Raw genomic sequence first — 11,486 nt, 5'->3', positions numbered from 1 at the left:
ATCTGACTTCCTGAATCTCTCTTCTTTGCTCTTTCACCTGCTCTAAACCTGGACCGATATCAATTAAACACGAATTAAGACTGAGAATTAGCTCAAAACACACATATAATGGTATTAAAAACACCATATATCAAACCGCTAGAATCAACAATTTCTAGCGGCCATCTCTAGCAGCCTCAACACAGGCTGCTAGCGAAGTTCTGAAGCAGCTTCGACAATTTGTACCCTAAAACTTTTTGGATTTTTGGAATTTAGACAATTAGTACTTTCTCTCTTGTGTTTATCTTATCTTTAATCTTGATTATGCTTTTATCTATAATGGGGTAAGTGTAACCGAGATGATTTGTAAGTAGACTCTATTTGGATTCATGGGTTAGGGTGATTAGAGTGATTGAGTGAATATCTAAGGTGTTTAGTCTTATATCTATATGTTTCCTTCCTTATTGAGTGTGTTTAATGGTAGACTAGTCTTGATCTCTCTAATCTAGATGTTTAGGCATCTTATGCCTGGAAGGTGTTTGATTAAATGTCTGAACCAACTCAACTTTGCGCTTTGGTTGCTTAACAAACATGAATTGATCTTAGGGATGCTTAGATAGTTAGTAGACTTGTTCTTAATGATTTCTTGATTGAGTTAAACGAATGGGAGTTGATGTTTAATGATTGATTGTAAATGAACTTTTATCTTGGGAAAGAACTTGTTTATAATTGTGATATAGACTTAAGGAAACCTATTGATTGATAGCTTGCTTTCCTAGATTTAATTTTAATCATATAAAGTCAAATGCTTATTGCCCATGAGTCTTATTTTTCTTATTAATTGAAGCTTTAGTTATTTGCCTCTATTTGTTACTTGTTTCATATCACCTCACTTAGGGGTGTCAAAATGGGTCAATTGAATCAACCCAACCCATAACCTAAATGGGTTGACTGTTAGTGATGGGTTGGATTGACCCATGACCCACTAAATTAAATGGGTCATATGGGTTAATGGTTGACTCATCAACACAACATCTTTATAATGAACTATTTTTAAGTTAAGACCAAGTTGATCAAATTGAGAAACCCATCTCAAAACACTTAAAAAATAGAAAAACAAAGTTGTTACTATTATATTTGGGGTGAGTATAATGAACCATTTTTAAGTTAAGACCAAGTTGATCAAACTGAGAAACCCATCTCAAAACAATTAAGAAACAGAAAAGCAAAGTTGTTACTATTTAAGAAAACAATCTCCATTTACTGCAGCTCAAGCAAACTAGCTCTAATCTGAAAAGCAACTTATAGGATTCTGCAGAACTAATTCTAAAGGATGTCAACAATTAGTCCCACATAGATACATTCAGTATCATCGGTTCACGAAACAACTATATCCATTTTACTGCAGCTCACACAGACTCTAAAGATGCCAACATATAATCAAATCCCCACATGGGTACATTTAATGTAATCGATTCTAATAATAAACAAACTATAAGCCTCCACATCAACACAATAAATGTAAGTTCAGATAGTTAGATTCCTCCAAAAATCAACACGTTTGACCACACAAATTCAAACAACACACGCTAATGTATAAACCTCTCTTACATTCCACAAAACCTCTCTTATATTCCACAAAACTAAACAACTGCACTTACTCATTCACCAACACAAGCAAAACGTACTATTAAAAAACTAAATTTGCGTTCAAAGAAGCAAGACTCACCACCTTCTCAAGCTTCGCATTAGAATACTCTTGAAGATCAATAGCTTCCTGTCATATGGTTTATAAGCAAGTTGAAAACAGAGACAATGTTAGTACATTCCAGATTATAAGAAAATTCTCAAACACATTAACAAGCAAATCCAGCATAAACCCAAGTGAATCAGAGATCTCTTGATCAACAAAAGCAAATCAAGTTTCAGAAACATATATAAGATCTACGAAGAAGAAAAACGAACACATACAAGCTCGAGCGAGAGAGACGGCGAGAGAGAGGCGGCGAGAGAGATGGCGAGAGAGAGAAGGCGAGAGAGAGACGGCGAGATGAGAGACGGTGAGAGAGAGAGAGACGGCGAGATGAGAGCTTCAAGCTCCTTTCATGGCGAGAGAGAAATACGTGAGTTTTTTTTTCCTCTTAACAAATGAGATGAAATTATGTGGGTTTTTTTTAATTAAAAACTAAATGGGTCAGAGTTGACCCAACCCAATAGATCTATTTAACCTGTTAATCCATTAACTTGTTAATCCATTAATCTGTTAATCCATTAACCTGTTGACGCATTAACCCATTGGATCAAAAATAAACAGTTCATTTGGGTTAATGGGTCAATTTGGATCGGGTCAACCCATGGATCATGACCCATTTTGACACCCCTAACCTCACTACATTGGTTACACTTAGTTTAAGCACTCGATTTGCATTCTCAATGCTTAAAACAACTTAGGATTGGATTGACATCTTTTATAATATTTTGATCATATGATTGAGAAATTAATTCTTATCAAATTTGGCACCATTGCCAGTTATAAGTTGATTTTGACAGTGGGATTTAGTCATTGTTGGAGACTAACGAGGGTGTATTCAATTAAGAGTGCTAGGTGATTTGTATTAAAATGAAAAAATCCACTGTTATTCGGACATAAATATTAAAATTTCATCTAAAATCCACTGTTATTGAACTTGATATTTCATAAATAATATGAAAACCACTGTTATTGAAAATATTTTAAATTTTGGAATTTTGAAGTTTTAAAGTGACTTTAGAGTGTTTGAGTGAAGTTTCTTAGTTAAAAAAAACTAGACCTCAAATCTCATGGTTTTAGGTGATATTCTAGAGTGGTTTAATAAAAATCACTTTAAACTCTTAAATTCATTTAAATCATCTAAAACTTCATTAAAAATCAAATCATCTCAAACTTCAGATTAAATACACCCCCTAAGTCTTACTTTCTTTATATTGGTTACTAATACCTATTTTCATCTCTCTTTAAATGACAGGTGCATGAACCTGAGAAGTAGAGCCTTAACACACCTTGTACCTAGAGTTGAAGACATCAAGGCTTTGGAAAGAGAGTTAGCAAGAAATAAAAGAGAAGAAGAACGACATGCTCAGTTGGATAGATTGGGCTTGAGATGGAACATAATCAGAATCAGCCACAACAGGAAGATGTCTATGGAGCAGATATCCATGGATACAACGCTCAGGGAGTTCCTCTAGGAGCTGCTCAATGGCCAAATGGCAAAGGAGCTGCAAACTTTATGTCACAACACCCTCCACGAAATGCTAGGGTTATTGGCACCTTTGATGAGCATAATATCCATGGGAATAAAAGTGGCATAAGAGCACCAGCTGTGGAAAACAACAACTTTAAGAACAAGTCAAACTTGATCATTCCAAAACAACAAGTACCATTGTCTTGCTTTGGAGGATATACTAGACCACTTGGATAACTTTGACAAGTATTGTGAAATGGTGAAGATAAATGGCATTTCTGAAGATGCATTCAAGTTGAGGCTCTTCCCATTCTCATTGGGGAACAAGACCCACACATGGGAGAAGAACCTCCCGCAAAGATATATCACTACATGTGATGAATGCAAGAGAGCCTTCCTAATAAAGTTCTTCTCTGCTTCAAAGACTACCAAGATAAGAAATGAGATCTCTAGGTTTGAACAAAAGAATTTAGAAGATTTTGGTGAATCTTGGGAAAGATTCAAGGGCTATACCTTGAGATGTCCTCATTATGGCTTTAACATGGAGAGCTTAATGAGCACCTTCTACAGAAGAGTCTTACCTAAATGCAGAAACATGCTTGACATTGCAAGCAATGGAAAGTTCTTGGAAAGGTATGTGCATGAGGGAATGGAGCTTGTGGATAACTTGGCTCAGAGTGACTCCATTTATAGTGACGAGTATGACATTATCAACAGAGGAGCTGGGGTGATGATATGCACGCTAACAAAGAGCTAGAGTCTTTGAAGGACAAGCTAGACTTTCTTTTCTTTGATAAGGTGCAATAAAGGCAAGTTAACTTTGTTGGTGAGAAAGTGAAGGAACATGCCACTGAGTCTACTGAAGTTGACGGTTTAGAAGGTCAACAAGAGATGTGTTTCATCAATGCTAATGGTACATGGTAGAAGGAGCCTAACTTTTTGTATCAGAATAACTACCAGCAGAAGCCATCGTACATAAATCAACAAAGTAGCTACCCACCGTAACCCAACTACCATTCACCTCAAGGTCAAGCCGGTTCTTCGTCTCCACAAGAGATTAGTACAGATATAGCTCTTAAACAGATTTTGGAATCTCAATCTAGACAAGAGAAGACCATTGGAGATTTATTGAAGAAGCTCCACACAAGGTTGATGGAAATTACATTAACCTCAACAATAAATTCTCCAACCTCTCCTCAAGCTTCAAATCATTGGGATCTCTATAGGGACATCACAGCAGAATCCCAAAGAGTATTGCAATGTCATCCTCTATACTTATGCTTCTATGATTGAATTGAATGATCATGAGAAAAAAGTGGATGAGATTAAAAAACTTTTGTATGAAATTGAGATTTGACAGGCTGCAACAGAGATTGTAGCCAAGGCTGAAGTACATATTGTGGAGAAGGCTGACAACAAGGTTGTGGAGAGGGTTGAGATACAAGCTGTAAAGAAGGTTGAAGAAAAAGTTGTGAAGCGAGTTGGACAAAAGGCTGAGACATTGATTAATGAGAACGCTGGCCAGAAGTTGAAGGAGGTTGAACTGGAAGAAACTCCTAAGGTTGAGCAACCACCTTATGACAAGCTCTCATTTCCAAGAAGATTTATCACTAAAGCTCCAAATAAGGTGATCTCTAAGTTCAGAACATACATGAGTGATGTAGGAGTCAAGCTTCCAGAGATCACGAATATGCATGATGTTTATGCCAAATGATGTTCATCAAGTACATTTTGTCTAACCGAGAGGAAGTAGCAGAACTCCTTGACATTTCTACATCAAAGATTGATCCTCTAGTACTACCCAACTATCTTCCTAAACTTGAAAACCAAAGGAAGTTCAAATAACCTTGCTGAATTCGCACTTGATGATGCTCTTGTTGATTCTCGTGCAACTGTGAATGTAATATCACTGGAGATGGTGAAGAGCTTAAGGATTAAGAAAACGGAGACTAACACTTCTTCACTCATGATTTTGGGGATTTTTCTTCAACAATTCCAATTGGTCTCATCGAGGATTTCCTTTAACGATTAGGGCATGCACCATTCTTATAGACCTCACTGTTTTCGATATGATGACCAAGAGGAGAGTACCATTGATCTTAGGCATACCCTTCCTTCATACTGTGGGTGCTAGCAATGATTTCTCTAACAAGATGGAGATTCTCCACAATGTCAACAATACAATCTCTTGCCCCATCAAGTCTCCAATGATGAACCATCCATTTTGAATAGACTCACAATGACTAGATCAGAAATGGAGTGGTTGTTATTATGAAAACAGTTATTGATGGAGAGCAATCTGATGAGACCTGTGATAAGCACTTGGAAAGTGCTAAAATGAGGGGGGTGAGTGGCCCCATTCTGGCCTGACAAGAAGAAAATGATGAAAAACCTCTTCCTACTCCTATTGAGAACTCTTCACAGATTCTCACTATTCATCAAATGAAGATCAAAGATGGAGTAATTTATTACAAGATCAAATGCAAGGGAAGGTTTAAACCATTATCTAATGCAAAAGCCATCATAACCCCTCAGTTCCAAGTTGATCCAATCAAGCTTCAAGAGCTCCTTTTTTAAGTCCTCACCATAACTCCTGATGGTGGGAAGGATCATCCTTCTCACTATACAAGTGATAGAAAAGTTAAGCGTTAGACTTTAAATAACCTCATTTGGGAGGAATTCCGATCGTATCCTTGTATAAACTTTCTTTTTGCTATTTCTTCTTTGTTTTAGTTTGTTGTATTTTTTGTTGGGTACATCACAGGCCGCTAGCAAACACTTGGAAAACTCGGATTAATTCGGGGGGTACAGCGGTCAGAGCTAGCGGTCAAGCCAAGGTCGCGAGAGAAATGGAGGTGCAGCGGTGTCTCCTAGCGTTCCTTCAACAGGCCGCTACGCCCCTACGAAGTAAATGTTTCACCAGCTCCATGAGGTACCATTCTTCATCCTTATCATTGTACATACCATTTTTCATTTGTCTTTGTCTTATTTTCGGCATCTTCCTTGACCTTAGTCACACAGAGACTGTGTGATTTACGTTTAGGGGAGGTACCAAATGTCTAACATGTCTTGTGAATTTTTGTTAATCTCAAACTATTGAGTCTTGGATTATTAATAGATAATTGCATTAGAAAAAAAATCTGATTATTTTTTGAAAAAAATCAAAATAAGCATTTAGATCCATTTCTTGTTTCATTGCATCATTAGAATTGAGTCTAGAGCATTTAGAACTGCATCATGCATAGGAGAAAATTATTAAACAAACCTTCCAAGGAACTCATCCTAAGAACTCAATATGACACCCTTCTTAATCATAGTAAGTAGCATGAGCATCATTCAAATATTTGTTGACTTCAAACTTCGAAAACTCCTCTTAACAATCATTAAGTGTTGAAACTTACTTGCTCTTGAAGTAAATCCAAATCTTATTTGATTTAGTGAACTTTATCTCTCTTGCTTATTGGCTTTTGTGTACTTGATCATGGTTACCACACACACATTTGAGTTGGTATTTTCCCACTTTACCAATCTTTGGCAACTCAAGTGGCCATCTCTCTCTCTCTTCGATGGTTACCATTACCTAAACCATGACTCCCGTTCAAGCAATCATCGGTATGTTGAGTGAGGCTTCCTTTTGATAGCTTGATGTGTGCATAAAGTTGAGAGTATTGGGAATGACAATGATAGATTCTCATTACTTTCTAGCTATAAGGTCTCATGATTGTCTAGCTTCTAGGAAGGGAAGAGAGCATTGAAAGTTTGAGTTTGAGCTTGGGATTGTGAAATGAAATGAGAGAAAAAGAGTGAGCTCAAGAGTCTAAAAAGAGATAAGCCATTAGGGATCGAAAGAAAATATAGTTCAAAAGAAGAAGTTATCTCTTAGTGTTAAAAGAAAAGAGAAAACCCCTAAAGAAAGGAAAATAATGAATCACAAGTGGCGAAAAAGAAATAAGGAAAGATCTAAAGGAAAGAAAATAGTGAAAGAATCCCTAGTAAACAATAAAAAGAAACAAAGAGTTCATATGGTGAGAGTATTCTAGAGTAATTGATATACTGTGGAATTTTCCAGTTTTTAGCCATAATATAAGTCATTTTTAGAGTCTATTTATTACGTATGGAGTCTATTTTAGAGTCATTTCAGGTCCATGTATGCTTTGGAGAAATGTGGAGATTAATGAGCAATTTAGAGCTTATGGATGAGGAAACTCGTAGCTATCCAAGAAATCAAAGTCAGAGCTGAGATTTAGTAGACATGCCCGACTTGTTTTAAGACCGACTTAAGCCCAAAAGACCCACCTATTACAAGATTTTCTCTGGCCGGCTTTACACCTAATATATATATATATCCATTGTTTAAGGCAACACACACCATCATAGACCATCACAAACCACTTTACACCATATATTTTTAGGGATTTTTACTTAGTATCTTTTGGAGAGAAGATCAAGAACTCCTTCGGAGATTTTGTATTGAAACTCCAGTTTTCTGCCTTATTTTATTTATGCATTCTATTCAGATTATTGACATGCTTTTCTTGATCATGTCAAAATAGTTTCTTTTGTTAGATTTGGGGTTTGTTAGGGTTTAAGATGAATTATTAGGATCCTTCATCAGAATTAACCTTATTGCTTGTGTTCTAGAGTAGCTAATTAGAATCCTGAATTTAGGCTATTGACAACTGCAAAAGTAGGTTCATACCTGATAATAATTATGCTGAGCTTAGACACATGCGAGAGATGGATTAGTTAACCTAGTGAACATATCGATTAGGAATTTATTGTTTGTCTAATGAAGTATCGATCGACACAATGTAGTATCGATCGACACTCACTCCTTGTTCACATGTGAGAGCTGGAACAAAGACACAACCATCTGATTATACTCTCAGCGAGAGCTGGATATCTTAGTATTGCATTCGAGTTCTTGGATGGTTTATCACACATCCTAAGATTCTATACATCATAATTCTGATTACCTGAAACAATAAGTCTAGCTATTTTCTCATATAAGTTCACAATCAATTGATTACTTTTTTTCGGCAATTTACTAGTTTAATATTTCTTGTCTAGCTTAATCTTGATTTCTATAGTATATTTTGTGCTCACGCAGCACCCTGTGGATTCGATCCCTAAGTACTACAACTGAACCTTTTATTTGAGAGAGAAAGTTGCTATAAGGCAATTTGAGCAATATGAGTAATCACTGAGTCTTTTGGGTGAGTGAAAAAATGATTGGCATTAGATTTGAAGGGTAAAAATTTGATTTGTATCTAGGAAATGGGTATAACTATGAGGATTGAGTATTGTATGCATGATTTGTTTTCTTTCTTAGATATATTATGCATAATATTAAGATCATAATTATTGAGAGTAAACCACCATCAAAATAGCATCACAACCTTTTTGGCACACCATAGTTTCAAGCCATTTCTTTACCTAGCCAATGATTAGGAAAATTTCCCATTTGCAATAATCTACTTATGATATTGTCTAATGAATGTGAGAGTTGGTTGATTGGCTTGTATGTGGAGGCATAATGATGAATATAGAGAAACAAGGAGTTGAGATAGACCTTGAGAACTTAAATTTTGATGAAGTCTTGCTCTTCCTATTAGCTAATATTATGTAAGGATGTCATATTGAAGGCTTTGAAGGGTCTCGTTTGGTAATGAGCTCCCACTTTTAAACTTCTTCCCATTTTTACTTTGAAAGTTTACTTGTTGATAAGTAAAGGTCAAGTTTGGGGAAGTTGATATATTGTGATTTTGCATAGTGTTAGCTTTGTTATCTCTCTTGTTTTAGGTTCATTTAGCTTACATTTAGGTGCATTTAGAGTCTTTACATGTGCATTTGCATTGTGAAACCTTTGGAGCAGGTACTTAAGCAAAATGGATCATTTGGAGAGATGAAGTGAGCAAAGCGAAGAATTTAGAGTCTGAGGAGCTTGTAGCGGTCTCTACCTAGACCGCTAGATTCACCTAACCATAGCGGCCTTGTCTAGCGGTCTCTACCTAGACCGTTAGAGAAAACTCAAGAAAAATACAAGTTAATCAGGGGGGGCACATTGGCCTAGTCCAACAGCCAAGAAGCAAACGCTAGAATGAACCATTTCTAGAGGACACACTGAAGACCGCTACACACCATCACCTAGCGTCCACTCTTAGCTGGCTCAACACTGGGTGCTAGCATCACGTAATCTAGTTGACTACGAGTTTTTAGCTTCCTGGTATAAATAAAACTTGTCTTTCTTAAGAAAGAACATCCTTTTATTTTTTGTATAACCCTAAAACCTTTTGGATCTCTGGAGTTTATGAAATTAGTACTTTCCCTCTTGTGTTTATCTCATATTTAATCTTGATTATGTTTTTATCAATCATGTGTTTAAGTGTAACCAAGATGATATGTGAGTAGACTTTTTTGGATTTATGGGTAAGGGTGATTAGAGTGATTGAATGAAGATCTAAGGTGTTTGGTGTTAGGTCTATATGTTTCCTTGATTACTGAGTGTGTTTAATGCTGAATTAGTCTTGATCTCTCTAATCTAGATCTTTAGACATTTCACGCTCGGAAGGTGTTTGATGAAATGTCTGAATTAACTCAACTATGCTATTTTCTTGCTTAACCAATGAGAATTAATTTTAAGAGTGCTTAGATGGCTAGTAAACTTGTTCTTAATAATTGCATGACTTAATTAAACCAATGAGAGTTGATTTTTAATGATTGACTAAGAATGTGTCCACGCTTTACGTGGAATATAGTATTATTGTTGTTAAATGTGATTTTTTGGATGATCTAATTATGTGGCATGTCTTTATTTGTGAAGAGCATTATTTGGTGTTTTACTGTGTTATGTAGTAGTAGATGATAGGTTAGTATATTATGTGTTTGTTTTACAATGATGTGTTGTTGTGTGTATAGTAATACTTGTTAGTGTTGAATTGAACTTATGATGTAAAGCATATTGAATTTCAATAAATGTGCATTTAGGCATTTGTTGATTTTAAAATTAATGGTTTCAACGTCGACATTGTATTTTATATTTTCATATTTTTGAACATTATTTTTTAAAGTTGTTTTTTTTTTCTCTCCCCATATTTTGACTTTGATCCGTCACCATCTATATATTTGGTTTACCTTTCCGGTGTACGGTACTTCTCACCATCACTAGAAAAAGACTCACCTCTGTGGTCTTGTTTTCCTTGCCTTCTTCTCATGTGAGATTATCTAGTATCTTTTGTAGATCAAGTTTATGAGTTCTTAGCTGTGTCGTTGTTTCTCACGGCGTTGTAGGCTGTTGGGGTCAATATTGGCTGCTTCTCTTCTTCCTTATAGTTTGGCTAATGTTAGGAACTACATTTCCTTGTCGTTGGCTTGCCGTCGATAGTCCTTGATCGTCTTGGTTTTCACGATCTGGTTTTTGTTGATCTAACTTCTATGTTCTCTTTCATTGCTCGAGAACAGCTCCACAGCTTGTTGATTTCTTTAGTCTCCCCTTCTTTGTCTGTTCTCTCATCTCGTTGTATATTTCATCGCTGCTCCAAGGCCTTGGCGTTTATAACTGGTCCCGAAAACCGAACATCTAACCGAACCAAAAAACTGGTGTCGGATCGGTAACAGTATTGAGAAAAAAAACCTATTGGGCTTTGTAATATCAAATATCCGGAGGTCGGGTCGGATCGGTTATAAACCGTGATCCGAATCAAAAACCTGGACACAACCGAGTTTAATGAAAGCACATGTAGATATGTGTCTCCTCAATTACATCTCACCATTTCCTCGGTTACATCTCGTCGGTTCCTCTTCTCTTTGAACCCTAGTTCCCACAAAAGCTCCTCGATTCAACCCCGTAATCACTGCAAAATGGCCACTATTTAAACCATGTGTGTTCTCTCCATTCGACTACATCATATCTTTCCAACAATCAATCACAGGTTCTTCTTCTTCTTTCTTCTTCTTCTTGGTCTGAATTCTTTCGATATTATTGTTGTTCTTGTTTAAATATGACTAATCTAGGACTAGTTTAATCTTTTAGGAAGAAGCTTACCGTTTACTTCAATCGATATCTATGTCTAGGCTTACCGTTTACTTCAATTGATATCTATGTCTAGGAAGAAGCTTACCGTTTAATCTTTTAGGAAAAAAGCTTACTGTTTACTTCAATCGAATTTGGTCTTAGCTTGTTCATCTCTTGTCTTGATTTTGTTGAAACAGAAGGACTCGATATCATCTCTTGATCGAGAAACCTGTAACAAAGAAGATGACATTCAAATTCCAGATAGCAACAAA

At 36.2% G+C, this 11,486-nt stretch overlaps 1 non-coding gene across 1 annotated transcript; it reads right to left on the bottom strand.

Moving 5' to 3' along the window:
* Nucleotides 1-3,630: 3,630 nt before the first annotated feature.
* LOC125584719 lies at nucleotides 3,631-3,737 on the bottom strand. The gene has a single exon (XR_007321628.1). It is a non-coding gene; the product is annotated as a small nucleolar RNA R71 (small nucleolar RNA).
* Nucleotides 3,738-11,486: the final 7,749 nt, after the last annotated feature.

Source organism: Brassica napus, chromosome C3 (assembly GCF_020379485.1).
Source record: "Brassica napus cultivar Da-Ae chromosome C3, Da-Ae, whole genome shotgun sequence".
Taxonomy (NCBI): Eukaryota; Viridiplantae; Streptophyta; class Magnoliopsida; order Brassicales; family Brassicaceae; genus Brassica; species Brassica napus.
Note: the sequence above shows the minus strand (reverse complement) of the source record. Positions and strands in the feature narration are given on the sequence as shown.